General features: G+C 36.0%; 1 protein-coding gene across 1 annotated transcript in view; it reads right to left on the bottom strand.

The window, feature by feature from the left end:
• Positions 1 to 17,829, bottom strand: part of LOC149805881 (sodium-independent sulfate anion transporter-like) — a 141,519-nt gene that overhangs the window by 105,229 nt on the left and 18,461 nt on the right. The window lies entirely within an intron of this gene.

Genomic DNA, 17,829 nt, shown 5'->3' with positions numbered 1-17,829 from the left:
TATGAAAATTAATTTTTTAAAAGTCAGCAAAGGCATCCATAGTACTAAACTTCCATAGTTCATTTTCTGCACCATTAAATCCTCTAGCTAGAAAGTAGACAATAATTGCTCCTATACAAAATATTTGTCAAAATATGCACTCAAACATACAAAACAAGTCTGCACTTAAGTATTGACTATCACAGGTTAAACTGGTTTTTATAATTAAATTCACAAAATTCTGATTTTCATATGTCAATATGCAGAACCTGAGCCGTATAGTTTTTCTAAAAGAAGAAGTCCTGGCTTCGAAACCAAAGCTGGTACACACTAAAACTCTATCCTCAATCATGGACAATTATGCATACAATACAAATTAAAAATGCATAACAATATGACAGTCACATGGTGAAACCAGGTTCTTTTTTGTTTACTGACCTTCTCAATGCAGCAAATACTAGATAATAGTAACATAGTTGTTTATTTTTTAATTATTCTTTTTTCTCTCTCTTTTAACAGCTATATGTATAGCACAATAGTGGCTATATCAAACCTTTATTGCCAGCCCAGACCAGCCTGGGTTAGTTGCCTCACTGAGTCCTTTGAAAGACATTTAGCTTCCATTTCCACAGCATGAATAAAATTGCATGTATCTCTGGTTAGATAAGTATAACAAAATTGGTATTTATGCTTAACACCAATTCTGAAAAAAGCAAACAAATTTATTCCAGACATCATTAGTGAATTTCATGCCACTCTAATCTGAGCACAGTTCTTTATGTCTATTCTCTCTCTCTCTCTCTCTCTCTCAGCAGAAATAAAACAGTTTGTTTAACACCTTATTTTGCAAGTGTTTTAAGTTTAAAGGTGCAATCACACTGTAAAAATATGAGTACTAAGATTTTTTAATGGAAAAGTTGAGTAGCATTGATACCATTAAGTGGGTGTGGGGTGTAATGTATGTACTATTTTGCACTCTACACATTAGAATGTAGGTTTAGACTAGTTTTGTCATGATTAGACTTCTTCCTGGAAACCAAGACTGTAACAGCAAAAAAAAAACAAGGTTACAAACTGATCCTTAATGTATGTTATTTATCTCTCAAGTGATACATTTATATATTGTAAACTGGCACATTACTTTTTCACGTGGCAAGTAGGTCATCCTGTGGTTGATAAATGAATTGGGATATTAGTACTTAGTTGACCCAATTTTACTGACCCAACTTAGAGTCAATGTAATGTTGCACATTACACCTAAATTATAATGGCTTGTTTTTTTTTTTCTGCCAAGATTTATACTACAAAGCAGCACCAGTCCCCATATTCTCTAAACGGGCTAAGCATGGAAACTCAAGAATAACCTCAAAACACCAAACACAGTTATATATATGGAGGGAATCAATTATTGAAATTCAGCAGGCTAATAAAGGAGCCAAAGTTCAGAGGACTCTGGAAGTTCTACAAGACAAACTTCATTTTAATCAAAGCTAAAACATGTCTAAATTTTATGATTTAAGAGCTCGAGTTCTGCTTTTAACATTTTAAAGAACTCTGAGCCAAGAATTTAACTTGCAATCATCTTTTAGCATGGTAGTATCAAAAAATCATCTTAAATCTTTCCGGTGCAAAAGGGCCCTTTACAAACAAAAGAATTCATCTGAACACTCTGACAAGTACAACAGTCATGGTAGCATGTGCTACTTACCTCCTCTGGTTCTATAGATTTTAATATGTGAAACGTGTTTGACTTTTCCATAAAATTGAAATGTAATTTATAATATTATAATTATTGTGACCATGTATAATGAAAATGAAATATATAAAGAATATTTCGGTAAAGTTAAAATTTCTTCTTTTCTTATCTTCTTGTGTGAGCACCTTTATAAGGGCAGAAACAATTTACAGTGCAAACAGATCAACCCAGTTTTAAATTGTTGAAATGCATAGGTGTGTGTGTGTGTGTGTGTGATATATTGTTAAGACAAAATATTATAAAAACAGCATCTTTCATTTCCAGCAACAAGTGGAAAAACACCAATGTTTTTGGTGAATAAGAGAACTCAGACACCTCTAGAAAGGTTACATAATCAATCATATCTGACAACAATATTAAACAATAATTCAGGTTTTGATTTTATTACAGAATATGTTATTTTTTGCAAGAAAACTTCAAACAGTTTCATGCCGACTTAAAAGTTAGATTTACTGCAGACACCTAACTTCACTAAGGATAGATATGCTGTGAGATATCCCCAAAGTTGTGAAAAAGCAGGGAGGATGATCAAACAAATGACCAGACGATGGAGACAAATATACCTGATCAATGGACAATTCAGAATAAAGACACACCTAGGGTCTGCAGTTGTGGCAAGACATGTAAAAACAACAGGGGTATAACATTCACCATACCAAGATGGTCTATATACCAAAACTGAGTTTAGTACAACATACAAGCAACCTGTCGAGATGGAGCCATCAAAGTCAAGAAGTCTGCTCTTTAAGGGAAGGTGTAAATTACAGATTAAAGATAGGAGAGCAAGTGATACTACCTTTGAGTGAGCAACCAGTTAAGAGCCTTGTCAAGTGGTTTAAAGACTCCTTGAATTATATGATAGTGTAATACTGGATGGAATCCATTGACAAGAGTGGGCTACCCAGAAAGTACAAGGCCTGGCGCTACTAACAAGGTAATCAAAAAGGAATCCTTTGGTGTACAAAGTCTCATAGAAGCAGTTGAGAAAATGTTCAATGCATATTTGCAATTATAGATGGGAGTAACAAGGAGCTTCAGTGGTATTGGTTTCTACAGTACTGGCAGCAAGCTTCAGTAGTATTGGCTTCTACAGTACTGGCAGCAAGCTTCAGTTGTATTGGCTTCTACAGTACTGGCAGCAAGCTTCAGTAGTATTGGCTTCTACAGTACTGGCAGCAAGCTTCAGTAGTATTGGCTTCTACAGTACTGGCAGCAAGCTTCAGTAGTACTGGCTTCTACAGTACTACAGTACTGGCAGCAAGCTTCAGTTGTATTGGCTTCTACAGTACTGGCAGCAAGCTTCAGTTGTATTGGCTCCTACAGTACTGGCAGCAAGCTTCAGTGGTATTGGCTTCTACAGTACTGGCAGCAAGCTTCAGTGGTGTTGGCTTCTACAATACTGGCAGCAAGCTTCAGTGGTATTGGCTTCTACAGTACTGGCAGCAAGCTTCAGTAGTATTGGCTTCTACAGTACTGGCAGCAAGCTTCAGTAGTATTGGCTTCTACAGTACTGGCAGCAAGCTTCAGTTGCCACTATCATCAGTAACAGAAAAGTTCAAGGCGACCAAGGCCAGGCAGGTGATGATGTTGAAAGACAGTGCAGGTGAAAAGGTGAGACTGGCAGCAGTGGAGGTACAGGAGTAAAGTGGATGGCAGGCAGAATTCAGGCTATTAAAGACACAGTGACATAGGAGAGAAAATGAAGGTTAGGGCTGGAAAGTGAAAAGCCTATGTGGCAAGCAGCAAGCATCAAAGAGATGCGTAACATGGTCCAGGAAGACAATTGTCTTTCATAAGAGGATGCTCAATTTAAAGTTGTTGGCATGAAGAAGCAGGGGACTGGCTATTCTTGTAAGCTGCAGGGGCCAGGAGACAGTTTTGGAGTAACATATGGACTGCTGATGCCCAGAAAATGAGTTTCTTATTACGCTCAGTGCATAATGTTATCTCTATATCAACAAATTTCAAGACATTGAAACAAACTGAGGACCCAAACTGCAAACAATGTAGGACATTAGCAGATTTAGAGCACATGATGTCATCCTGCAATGTACCATCGACAGGTGGTTGGTATCGTTGGCATCATGATCAAGTGGTTACTGAGATTGCAGCCAGTTTAGACATGGAGAGAAAAGCATCATGATCAAGTGGCTACTGAGATTGCAGCCAGTTTGGACATGGAGAGAGAAGCATCATGTGAGGAGCAGAAACAACTTTATCAGCTTTGTGAGAAGTTGTGAGACACACAGGCAAAAAACTGAAGCAAGAGGCATTTTAACAGTGCAGGATTGGGAAATGTTGGCAGATGTAACTGGAGAGCTTCAGTTTCCAAGACACATTTGTGACACTAACTTCAGACCTCATACTGTAGTGTGGTTGAGAGGCACCAGGCAAGTAATTTTATTGGAACTGACAGTGTCATGGGAAGCAAGAATGGAGTATGCTGATGAGAGGCAATTTGCCAAGTATCAGCCACTAATCCATGAGTGCCAGCAGAAAGGATGGACAGTCTAGAATCTACTGGTGGAAACAGAATGTTGTCACTTCGCAGCACATAATTTTGGTAATGTCTTTAGAGTCATTGGCATTTTACAAGACACAGCGCATGAACTTATTTGCCAATGTTTGTAATAAGCTGATGAAGCCTCACGCTGAATTTAGTGTAAGAGATAGGAGCAATACAAAAGGTACCATAATCGGTTCCAAGCTGAGTCAGGTCAACTGAAAGTAATGTGGGTCAGAACCAAAACAACTGAGGAAGCTGGGGACAGTACAGAACATGCGTACACATACAAACATATAAACATATGCATGCAAACTTGTAAACCTTATTTTATGCAGCTTTGTACCAAACAAATAATAACAATACATAATGTCATTTTAAATTTAGTGAAGTTTATGGACAGACAGTATCAATAAGAAAAACATGGAAAAGTTGGAAAATTTGTCGATCTTCTTTGATATTGTTTTAACACAGCTTCCATGGCTACCAGCATGAGAACACAAAGTGTATATCAGAAATTAAATCAAACCACCTCATGTTGTAATATACCTCATAAGAAGAAAATTGGAAATGGGGGAAGAAAATGACCCTTACTGATTGATTGATTGATTTCTTGGATTATAGAGGCGTTCGCACGTAGTGCATGTGCCTCTGGTTTATTCTTGCACATCAGGATGCTAATTGTTCCTAGGGAAAGGAATTGGAGCCACATCCCCCAGGCGTTTATGCACTCAAGGAGTGCTGCTAATTAAGCCATCAGTTAGCGAGACATATTGTCCCATGCTATCTGAATGGTGGGCTGTCATAAGTGGGAATGGACCCAACATGCACTCATATTTAAGTAAGCTAGTACCAATTGTGCTGATGAGTGGGATTAGAACCAACACTCACTCATGATTTTTGATGGTAGGAATTAATGTGCACATTTGCATGCTGATAATTGATGTCTGACCTTGGCATGAGAGGAGGTGGGCGGGTGGGCAGACATTGATCCACAGGAAGGTGTCCATTGGCAAGTCCAGGGTGTTGATCTAAAGTTGACATCTTGCATGAAGTTTGAAGTTAGAATGAGTGAACTTAATTCCAAAAGGTTCTGATAATTTGCTGAATTGAGAGAGGCTCTTTGCTGTTTAATGTTTTTAGTGATGAGAGAGGAAACATGGTAGGTTTCTGAGCGTTATTTATGTTCCTAGTTGCCTTATTTATAGGGTGTTATTTTATTTTCAGGCTAAATCTATTTTGTTAAGAAAGATATCTTTGCCGAGTATTCGGGTCGCTAAGACGTGCCAAAGACATCTGATCTTAATTGTTCCCTAATTTTAAGTTTGTTAGGCTGTCTCCTAGTTATAATAAGTTGCACATACTTTATTTTGATTATTTTCCTAGCTTGTGGTTAAAGTTATTTATGTGGTGTTATTTTATTTTCAGGCTAAATCTATTTAGTTAAGACATATCTTTGCTGAGTACTTGGGTCACCAAGACATGTCAAAGACATCTGATCTTATAGTTCCTTAAATTTAGTTTGTTAGCCTGTCTCCTAATTATAATTAACTGAATGGTATTTATTTACTTAATTTTCTAGTTCCTAGTTTAATGTCAGGTGAAATACATTTGGTAAGGCCTATTGCATTGTTTAGCAAGTCATTCATCCGGATAACCCAGGGTGCTGCAGTGGGTGATAGGTGCAGGTGCAGCATCAGCCCACGCTTGGCGGTACACACCCCTACTTGGGTGGTAAACCGTATGCTACCCCGCACTTAATTCCGCACCTGGTTACACCAAGAGGGGAGTGCGGTGGTGAAGTGACCAGCAGTATTACAGTTAATTATGATACTGTGGGTTTTTTAAAATTTAAAATTTTTTTTTTTTTTTTTTGTGGGAGGGGAGAGTATTTAATGATTGTTTGAGTAGACAGTCACCTTTGCAGAGTATTCAGGTATTGACTGACATATCAAAGGTGCCTGTTTACTGGATTTGAGACCTAGTTTAATGGGTGTGTGTGTTAGGTTTAGTAGTTTGATATGGTATGTTTTAAGATACTAGATGCCTGACAGGGAGTGTTGGGGTTTTATATTTTATTTTTGTAGTCCTGTTGTTTCTAGGTAACTTATGATGTTACAAAATGCTAAATTTAAATTGGGATTGCTATTGTCTAGTATGTCTGGGTAGGTATAAAGGGGATCCAATTGCTTTTTGAGCTTTAATGAATTTGCTCTTGCCAGTTGATATTTAGCACAATTATTGAATACATGTTGTAGGTCTGCAATTGCATGATAAAGATAACAGTTGATATTAGCTGGTTGGGGTCCTAAGAGTTTACCAAAATTTCCTGTCATTATACATTTGATTAATTTTTGGTCCAAACTTTTAACTTTGGGTGGTTTAATGGATCTGTTGACTGTTTTTAGAATGGAGTAAAGTTTTCTGCCTTTGGGGGTGGAATTCCAGCGATCATGACATTTATTTTCAATATAGGTTTTTGTGAAGCTTTGTGCTTGTGTAATGCTTTACTTAAGTGGGGCAGGATTGGGGTCTCCTAACTTGCCTTTGGCGACTTGGTCAGCTTGTTCATCTAGCTTTTCTAGCAAAACAGTCATTAGAGATGACTGCAATGCAATGAAGACCAATTGAACATGAGCCAGTAGGGTCTCCATAGAGAATAATGCTACAATTGCTATGGACATCAGCACTACTGTGTCATGCATTTTTATCTGAAACATTTGAGACAAAATAGATTACTGAAAAGACAACCACACAAATTTAGGGCAACTAAAAAAATAGATTACTGAATAGACATCCACACAGGTTTAGGGTAACTAAAACAATAGATTACTGAATAGACATCCAAACAAGGTTAGGGTAACTAAAACAACAGATTACTGAATAGACATTGACACAAGTTTAGGGCAACTAAAAAATAGATTACTGAATAAACATCCACACAAGTTTAGGGCAACTAAAAAATAGATTACTGATAGGACATCCACACAAGTTTAGGGCAACTAAAAAAATAGATTACTGAATAGACATTAACACAAGTTTAGAGCAACTAAAAAATAGATTACTGAATAAACATCCACACAAGTTTAGGGCAACTAAAAAATAGATTACTGATAGGACATCCACACAAGTTTAGGGCAACTAAAAAATAGATTACCAAATAGACATCCACACAAGTTTAGGGCAACTAAAAAAATAGATTACTGAAAAGACATCCACACAAGTTTAGGGCAAATAAAAAAATTGATTACTGAAAAGACATACATACAAGTTTAGGGCAACTAAAAAAATAGATTACTGAATAGACATCCACACAAGTTTAGGGCAACTAGAAAAATAGATTACTGAAATTATATCCACACAAGTTTAGGTCAACTAAAATAAATTTGTTGTATTTTGCATGTTGCAAAATCAAATGGTATGTGAACCAGCTCAAAAGCAATGGTTGACTTTGGTAAAAAAACAAGAGCAAATCATTACAACCCTGTTCTAGATTCAGTTGTGACTTAGAAGTTGGAGTTTTCAAGTCTATTCAAATAATAATAATAATAAAAATAATAATAAATGTCGCACAAACTTGTAAAATTAACAGTTTGGGCAAAACATGCTGTCAAGAGTAAACATCAGTTATACTCACTGAGCCATACTGATGTTGCGATCTTACGGGAAAATGTGTTCCTGCAAGATACCCATGCAGTGTGGAAAACCAGCTGTCAGAGGTACATTGATGTGTTATGAGAATATAAAGAAGTCAGTCAGAGAGATAGAAGTGTGTGGAAGAGTGTAGGGAGGAGGCAGGAGGGTATGTGTAACCCTATAGCGCTCGCCAAGCATTCTGGCTGGTGAGGGTGGATTAAAAGTACAGAAAGGGGGGTGTGACCCCAAAGAATCTGCCAAGCATTTTGGCCAGTGAAAGATAGATTGGAAGGGTGGGAGTAAACATCTCCATTGGACCCCATCAGGTGTTTTGGCTGGTAGAGAGAAAAATAGGAAATACAGTGTATAAGCAGGGAGGCAAAGAACTGGAACAGTGAACAGTATTCAATTATGGCCACATTTAGTTTATGTTTTGGTGACCTATGGATGGAAATAAATTCAAATTCATGGAGCCAAACTGTAGAAGGATATTCAGACCTGGATACAAGTGGAAAAATAGACTTTGGGTGAGTTCCCATTGTAGTGTAATGTCAGAACTGTATAATTAAGAGAGCTGAACAGCAGGACTTGAATCAGTTTTTATATTTATTTCATTTATCATCATGAGAGGTAGTGTTAGTGGGAATGTGTGATTGTGTGCATTACGTGTTATATGTTAATAAATGTATTATTAGTTATTTGTTTTTTTTCTCTTGAGTGACTATGGCTTGTCCCAAATATTCACCTTCACCTATTTTGAGAATGTAACTCAGTTAAGGGAACTATTCTACCTTGAGGCCTTCTGTTATGTACAAAATATACAGTATATAGCACAATGTGATAGAATTAATTAATTTGAAAAATTGATCGGTGGAAAAGATGTACAAATGGAGAAAATCAGGAGGTATTTATATTACTAGAACTTTCAGACTGTCTTAAGATTTCATCCATCTGCGACGCTGATTATGACAAGAAGAAATGCTAAGAAACTGCCTTATGTCATTAGGAATGTTGTTTCATTCCAGTGGACCAGTTTATTAAAAGCTCTTTTTAAATAATTCCTTCTTTGGCTTTGTGATAATGTTAAGTTTTACGACTTTACATCTGGAATACGATGAGCATCTATTTGGTGGAAAGATATTTCTTAGACAAGAATAGCTTTTATAGACACTTTCCATATAAATTTGGCCTTTTTATATAATTCACTGTATCCTGAAAATTGTCCACACACTTATCTAAAATTAAATGGTATGCCCTCTTTTTTAGTCTTAACAGTTTTGTTATGAATGAATTTGACGTTTTACCTCAATTTATATTAAGTCCAGATATGGCTGGATATAATTTTTATAAAAGACGACCCTGTACTGACCTGGAATATATGTCTTAATTTTCTTCAGTAGCCAAAGATAACAATTAACCCTTCTGAAATGTGTTTAATGTGAATAGACTAAGTTAGATTGTTATCAACAAATACACCAAGACTTTTATCATAGTAAGGTTCACATTGTCAAATAGAAGTTGAGTTAGTCACTTTCAAGCCTTGCTCATTTTTATTTTGCTATAACTAGTAGGGTGTTTGTTTTTTGTATTTATAATCATTATTTTCCTTGCATCATACTTCAAGTCTGTTAAGAGCATCTTGTGAATTATTTTCAAGTACAGTTTTGGTTTTACCTGACTCAGATAATGCAGTTTCATTTGCATAAAGATTAGTGGAAGAAACAGAATTTCTTTTCTTAAGGTGCAAGTTGTTAATAAATATATTGAATGAATAATGAAGTCATTATTAAACAGAATGAATAACAGAGGTCCATGGATAGAGCCCTGTTTTACTCCAAATCTAATAATTTAACTTTCAGAAATGTGACCAATTAAAGATACCCTTTGCACTCTATCAGATGAGGAAGAAGCAAACCAGTTTAGGGAGTTTCATTACATTGACAGATTTTCAGTTTTTGAAGTAAATCAATTATAATATAGGACCAACCATGCTCCTTTACCTAATGCTTTCAGCCATTTATCAATCATTGATATGAGTGCAGTTTCACACAAGTAATTTTGTCCAAAGCCAGACTGATTATTCTGACTGCAATCGTAAGTGTTCAAATAGTTCATATAAGAATTAGGTTCATGTTAATTTCTAATAATTTTGAAAAATAAAAAAATGATAGAGATGAGTCTGTAGTTGTTTACATCATCTTCTGTTCCAGCTTTATGCAATGAGTTACCTTGGCAGTTTTCTGTGTCTGTGGAAATTTATTAGACCTTACTAAGATTGCGAATAAAAGGCATAATAGTCTCTACAATAGCAGCTGCCTTTATTTGCTAAATCATAACAAATCAATTCTGCAGCTTTACTATCATCCATTTTTAGAATATACTTCAAGACAAAGTCAGGACTCATTTAAGGAATTTCAAACTTTATACTGCATAAGAAGTTTTAGCACATTCATTTTTGAGTTCCAGAAGATCAGATTAAATTTTAGGTTCCTAAGTTTTTCAGCAATCTGAACAAAAAACAATTCATAAAAAATATTTGAGATGTCACTTGGATTATCAGTACAAATGTGCTCATGGTTGGTAGAGGAATAAAATTTCAGTTTTATAGTAAACTGCAATAGACTCTGTAAAAGCTCTCCAAATAGCTTGAGTGTTACATGTATTTCCAATTTCATCCAGCACCTTTTCTTAATGTGATTTTTTGGCATGACTTATCATTTTATTAACTTTATTCCTCCAAATTTTATGTTCAGTTTGATTTCCCACAGATTGTAGATGGTCTCTTTTCTGTTTCAGTGCATCCAAATTTCCATGGGAGAACCAAGCTGGTTGGTGGTCTTTCATTATACTGTATATTGTCCAAGGGGCATTTTTAAATACTGTTTCTATGAAAAGATTCATCTAAATGCTTAAAACATCACCGTTATATCTTCAAAGGTAAGGACTGTATTCCATAGAATTTGTTTTGAACTGTATCCAAGTTTTGAAAAGATCTAAAAGTAATGGATTTTGGGATATTGTTTTTAAGTTGCTATTCACTTTCAGGTGTTAGAAAAGTTGCAAAAGAGTTACTTAAAACAATCTTAGGAACCATTACTTCCAGAAAATTTTCTTGTGTATTGGGATAAACATGGTTCAAAAGAGTTTTAGACGCAGATGTTACTCTAGTGGGTTTGTTTACCAGTTGCTCCATACCAAAAGCAGCAATAAAATCCATACAATTCATTTTATTTTATCACTGAGACAATCTCTGTTTATGTCACTAGGAATGTAAAATTCCTTTCTTTGCTTTAAGTTTTATCTATCTGAAATTCAAGTATCTGTGCCAGTCAGTAAATAATGGTGAGGAGTCAGTACACAAAACTATGTGAGATTTAGCTTTTTCTCTAGTAATCTGTAGCCAAACGGGTTCTATTTCTTGTGTTTCTACTAGGTATTCTCTTCTTTTAGCAGCAGTACCACTTTAAATATACACAGTATATGCTCAGCTCCTGCTTGTCTATCCCCATGATATACAAGAAATATTCACCCTTATTTTCTGTCAACATCCAAATAAATGTTAATTACTATTTAGCATCAACTAATTAACTTCATCCATCTTTTCCCCAATACAGTGGAACCCCGCTATAACGCGATGATCGGGGTCCATAAAATCGGATCGCGTTAAAAGCGGGGTCGCGTTAATGCGGGGTTTTACAATATTTAACTTTATTTCCGAGAACATATACGTGTATACATGTACAATGATCAAAAGTCGGCTTATCATCAGATGAATATTAACTGGAATGCATTAATTAAGATATATTCAAAATAATCGATGGCTAATATATTTATAGGTTATTACTGTGCATTAAAAACATTTACTAATTTTTATTTGTTTGAACGATAATACAGATTGACCGATAATACCAGACTATCGCTATATCATGAAAAGTGTATCAACACCGTATGCTACCGTGCCGTCGTGGCATGCAGTTCATCCATAATGGATGTAATTTCATTGAAAATCGTACAGATTTAAAATATTCAATAATTTTGTAATAGTCTGAATTCGTCGTGTAAAATATAGGATGAACAAAATATTGAAACCATTTACTTGCCGTCTGATATCGTACGGTCACTGCAAGCAGCTATTCCCGGGTCTACATACGGCGTCTGTACAAATTTCATACCGCTAAAATTTTATCATATGCGACAACTGCAAGAATAATTAACAATCAACGCATGATTTCAGCGTGCAAATAACTTTTATTTCAGATTATGTGAACATCAAAAGAAACATGTGAAAACTGCTAAATTAATCGTTGCGCAAAGTGCAAAGTCAGTGTGGTTCCAAATTTAAATTTCATCATTTCTTGAAAAATATATCCAATGACGTTTGCTTCTTTGCCGTGAACTGTTGGGTTCTAGCAAAGTCAAGAATGTTTCTTAATTGAAGGACTTTGACGCTGTCAACATCTTGTGTTTCCAGCCACCTTAAACTTGCTTCTAAATGTACTACTGCTTCAGACACTTTTGGTGGGGGAGTTGGGGTGCCATCGTCATCGTTATCATTATCGTCACTGGTTTCAGGTTCTGATTGTGCAGCTTCATTCTTCCTGCTGACATTTGTAACAATTTCGTCATCTGATATGTGTTCGTATATAGGGCAGATGTCATCTACTGAATACCAGTTAAGGATATCATGATGACTGTGCTCGTATTTTTTGAGTGCTTCTTCTGCTAAACGTACGTCGTCTTCAGTGAATCCTGTAAATTCAAGCTCATCGTCACTATCATTTTGTGTCGAGGGCGTAAAAGCTGGCCCAAGACCCTTTATCCAGCATCGTTCAATACAGCGTGCAGTGATAGCATCCCAGGCTTTACCTCCAAGGTGACATACTTCTTTTAAGTTGAGTAATGCCAATGATGTGTCGACGGATGCGTTATTATCTGCTACCATTCCCTTTATCATTTCACGGCGATAATTTTGTTTAAATACGGAAATTATGCCTTGGTCAAGTGGCTGGATTTCTGACGTAGTGTTTTTCGGGAGGTACGAAACTTTGATCTTGCCATCACTGCTGACAAGATTTTCCGCTGGGGGGTGGGCAGGGCAATTATCCAGCAGGAGGAGAGCTTTTTCCTCCAGCTTGAGTTTTCGTAAATGAGCCCGAACATCTGGAACGAATGTTTTGTGAAACCAGTCGTCAAATATGGAGCTATTCATCCAAGCATTCTTGCTGTTAGTGTACTGAAATGGAAGTGCCTTCATATTTACATGATGAAAACATCTGGGAGCTTTCGATTTTCCAATCATCTGAGGTCTGACTTTGTGGCTGCCAGACTTGTTAACACAAAATAAGAGAGTCACTCTGTCCTTCCTCTTCTTGAAACCTTCTCGTTTGTGACTGTCAATCTTGGTTGCAAGGGTGCGATCGGGTAACATTTTATAACATAAACCAGTCTCATCGCAGTTGTAAACTTGGTCGGCTGTGTAGCAACCGTCCTCCAGCAACTTTTTAAGCCCAATTGGGTAGGAATTGGCAGCCTCTTTGTCAGCGGAGCGGATTTCCCCAGACACAAGAACTTGGCTGATAGCGTGCCTTTTCTTGAATCTGTCTAGCCAGCCATTACTCGCCTTAAATTTGGAATCATCTCCATTGATACGGCGATCAAATTTCTCTGCTTGGGCTTTCAGAATTGGGCCAGAAATTGGAACACCTTCTGAGCGAGCTTGTACAAACCATTGGTACAAAGCTGAATCTAGGACATTGTCATTAGCTAACTTAACCCTTTTACGCTGTAAACCAGTTTCCTCTTCAAGAATGTTGGGTAGACTACGGAGCTTTCCTTCATCTGTTTTCCATCCTCGCAAAGTGGACTCGCTGATTCCTAGATCTCTGGCAAGCTGAGTTTGTTGTTTGCCCTTCTTTAGTTGATCTAGGGCATACAGTTTCTCTTTAGCAGAAAACGACTTGCGTTTTTGAACTTGCTTTTCCATAACAGTAAAATATTTTTTTATATAAGCAAACAACGTACACAGATAAAGCTCGATAACTAAGTAATGAAGGCCTGCAATGGTTACGAATCACTTTTTATATAAAACAAAATTAAGCTGAACGGATGTACAATTTCATACCCTTTTAATTTACAGATAATAAAGTGGATATTATTTACTTTCAACTGTTTGTTGTTTGATCACACTGCCAAGCACAGCATACATGTTGGCGGCTTTCGTCCTTTGATGTTTATTAAATTGTGCGACTCTTGTATCAACCACAGCTTTGTCTGCTGCTTGGCTGTGATTGCAGTTAAATAAGAAGCCCATGTCAGCTATTGTTTGAGCAACGACTGTATACAGAATTCATGGAAGACAATCACAAAGACGATTTACTGGCTTTACTCATGGATCCGTAATAAGTAACACTTCCGATAATGTTTACTTCGGCTTAACAATTCAAAAACCTAATGAAACCAGTTTTCTCTTCTAGAGTAGAATACGGAGCTTCACCACAACCTGTTCAAATTGATAAATTTCAGAAGCCAAGCATTGTACACACTATTTCTCGTACGTTATATATATCGTATTATTTTAGAATTCATACACGATCACTTCTCCAAAATCACTTAAAGAACCTGGATAAATTGTTAAGTTCCGATCGTTTATTATTAAAAGTCATATGCGAATTCTTCCACCAAATTATAATAAACATTTTCTCCATGTGTGAATGAATATACGAAATTTCGAGAGCCATGCTACGACTGCGTTATATCCGAATTCGCGTTATGGCGGGGCGCGTTATAGCGGGGTTCCACTGTACCTTGAAATTTAAATGACCTTTGTATAAACCCTAGAAACTCCTATATTGATGAGCTTGATATTATTAGAGGCACTCAAAACAACATTAGCAGTATTATAACTATGTTCAGTGATCACTAATACTATTATCATTACTGGCACTATAAGAAACTGTTTTTCTTTCATTAGATTGAATTCCTAATTGAAGAAAGTTACTAGTCATACTTAAACTACAAGAATTTATCTTAGAAGCATTTGAACTTTCATTCTAACGAGAAAGGCTAACACAGCATCTGATATTTCAACACTCATTGCATAAATTTGAAATGATATTTACACTTGTACATATATGAGCAGCTAATAAATTTCTGCATTTAGAATAACTATCATCAATGAGATAAAATCTGTTTTAACAAGGGATGCCATGGGTATGACAATCCTTAATAGCTAGACTGGTTCCCAGGTGATTAGAGTCCACTTGTGCAGCTGACATGACCTCATTGCCATTTATATAATTCCTTGACTCTATCATAAGCTTTGTAGCAGACAGCACTGAATTGTCTGTCTGTGTCTGCATTCCTGTACTGAATGTCTGGTCTCACCACAGAAATCAACATTCTTAGTGTACTGATTATATTGATGGGGCCAACCACAGTGGCTATAGCTATTTTGACCTATATTGGGTTTAGAGTAATTGTTGAGGTTTGTAATATGGCTTTAAGGACTCACGGTACTGATTCAGTTCCCATAGTAAACCTATGCAAACACCATGATATTAAAAATTCAATAACTTCACATTTCTGAGTGTTCATGATCAAACCTATATTTATCAGTATAGATGAAGCCTGGATGTCAGCTTCTCTGTATAGGAAAGGATATGAGCTGTGACATTTTCTGGACCCGCAGTTGTTTGAAACATGTGCTTTCAGTTCCGCACCAACGAGTCAGGTGCTAATTTTAGTAATGAGTGTTCCAAGCTTATGACTGTTAAAGGACTGAAATTGCATCAATAAAACAGTGTCTCTTTTAATTTCCGCTTACAACTAGGATAAGCTCTCAAAAGATTCTTTTTCTTAAAATATAGCATACATTATTAACCAATCCTGGCCAGCCAAACTCATATATAATGTTATGTATGTTCACCCATTTTCAGGCTGGTTCCCATTTTCCAGATCATTAGTACTGTGTGTCCTATAAGACCTGACTACATGAATGACTGGATCAATATTTTTGGCCAGCTTTTCTACCCCTTCAGGACACATGGTACTAACAGCTCCTGAGTGTTTGATGTGGAACTAAAAGCACATGTTTCAAACACATGCAGGTCCAAAAAATGCAATGGCTCATATCCTTTTCTCTACACAGAAGCTGACATTCAGGTTTCATCTATACTGATATATATAGGTTTAATCATGAGCACTCAGAAATTTAAAGTTATTGAATTTTTAATATCATGGTGTTTGCATACATTTACTATGGGAACTGAATTAGTACCATCAGTCCTAAAGACAGCCACAGCACAGTGACTACACATATGCAAGTGCAATTAACTTTACTATAAATGCAATCATATGGTTCCATTTGTGGATAACAGGAAACATAAATCCCTTTTGTAATCCAAAGGGTGACTTTCAGTGGGATACTATACACATGTTCAGATATTTCAACTGTTGGTTCATATCTATGCAATCACATATATAAAGTTTATACAATTTATAGAGTAATTATGGTAAGCAATCTGATATTTTCAAGTTGTGTTTTGAAACATAATGCTTTAGATATAATCACTTAGGTGTCTCCCACCATGCTTTGGTGATGACCTCTCACGACTCTGCATCCCACTAATTTCTTTCAGTGAATGGTTTGAAACTTCATAATTTGTATTTTAATGAACTTGTGATTATCTTACTTAATTTTTAAATAATATGTCTTCTGGGGGGAATTTCAGGTAATTTCTGTCATTTAAATCTCCTTTTCTGTAATAATACATGTACACATAGCTGGTCACCTTGACCTTTTACTCATTAATTATATAATATGACAAGGCTGGTAATATATTTCAGTATTAAACTGAAGAGAGATAAATGGTGACATTAAAAATGATGACTCTTATTAGACCGCTAATTTTTTTTGGTGTGACTTTCTTAAATGAAGCTCAAATACTTAAATGTTGCCTGAAATACACCATTGCTATATAGGTGAACATGAACTTGCAATATAATTTAATATTCACTAATGTAATCTTTCACAAGCAGAAAGTTGCAGACTGCTTACTTATGCAATGAACTACTACATGTATTCCTAAGTCTGTTAAGAAACTCAAGGATTGATACAGGACACACTGTACTAATTGTATGGAAAAATGGAAACCAGCCTGGAAATGGGTGAACATATGGGTTTGGGTGGCCAGGATTGGTTGATAATGAAAGTTATTTTGTAAGTTGTTTTGTAGAAGAGAAAGAAAAAATCTTCTGAGAGCTTATCTAAGTTGTAACTGAAAAAAATAGAGGCATTGTTTTCTTGATGGAATTTCAGTCCTTTAACAGTCTTGAGTTTGGAACACTCGATACTGAAATTAGCACCTGACTCTCTGGTACAGAAGTTTCAAACACATGCAGGTCCAAAAAGGCCCACGGCTCTAATTCTTTTCTCTATAGAGAAGCTGTCATCCAGGTTTCATCTATATTCATTTGATAAATATAGATTTGATCATGAGAACTAAGAAATTTAAAGTTATTGAATTATTAATATCATGGTGTTTGCATAGTACCATGAATTCTTTAGGAGCCAGGTGGATAGTGTCTTATTTTACTAAACAAAATAATTCAACACTTGACCCTCTCCATCCAGAAAACTCACATAGATATAAAACAAATTAATGCTTTTATTCACTTGCAGTTTTTGGATCACCTCACTGATATCCCACACATAGCAATCTCACACAGTGCCACATGACAGTTTTGATTTTGTTTATGGATGTGTGTTAGTAAGTGACCATGTAGTTTCAAAAAGTTCAAGGTCAGTTGATTTGCAGGCATTTTTCCATCCAGTATTGAGCAATGCAGAATTTACTTTCATAGACTTGGCTTAACCTTCAAAAAGTCTTGACTTGTTCATCTTCATAAAAGTTAGTAAGCCTTTATTAATATCATGAGGAAGCCTTTATTAATATCA

This window comes from Sinohyriopsis cumingii, chromosome 2, assembly GCF_028554795.1.
Source record: "Sinohyriopsis cumingii isolate HCF-2022 chromosome 2, ASM2855479v2, whole genome shotgun sequence".
NCBI lineage: Eukaryota > Metazoa > Mollusca > Bivalvia > Unionida > Unionidae > Sinohyriopsis > Sinohyriopsis cumingii.
The sequence above is the reverse complement of the archived record's forward strand: the minus strand, read 5'-3'. Positions and strand labels throughout refer to the sequence as shown.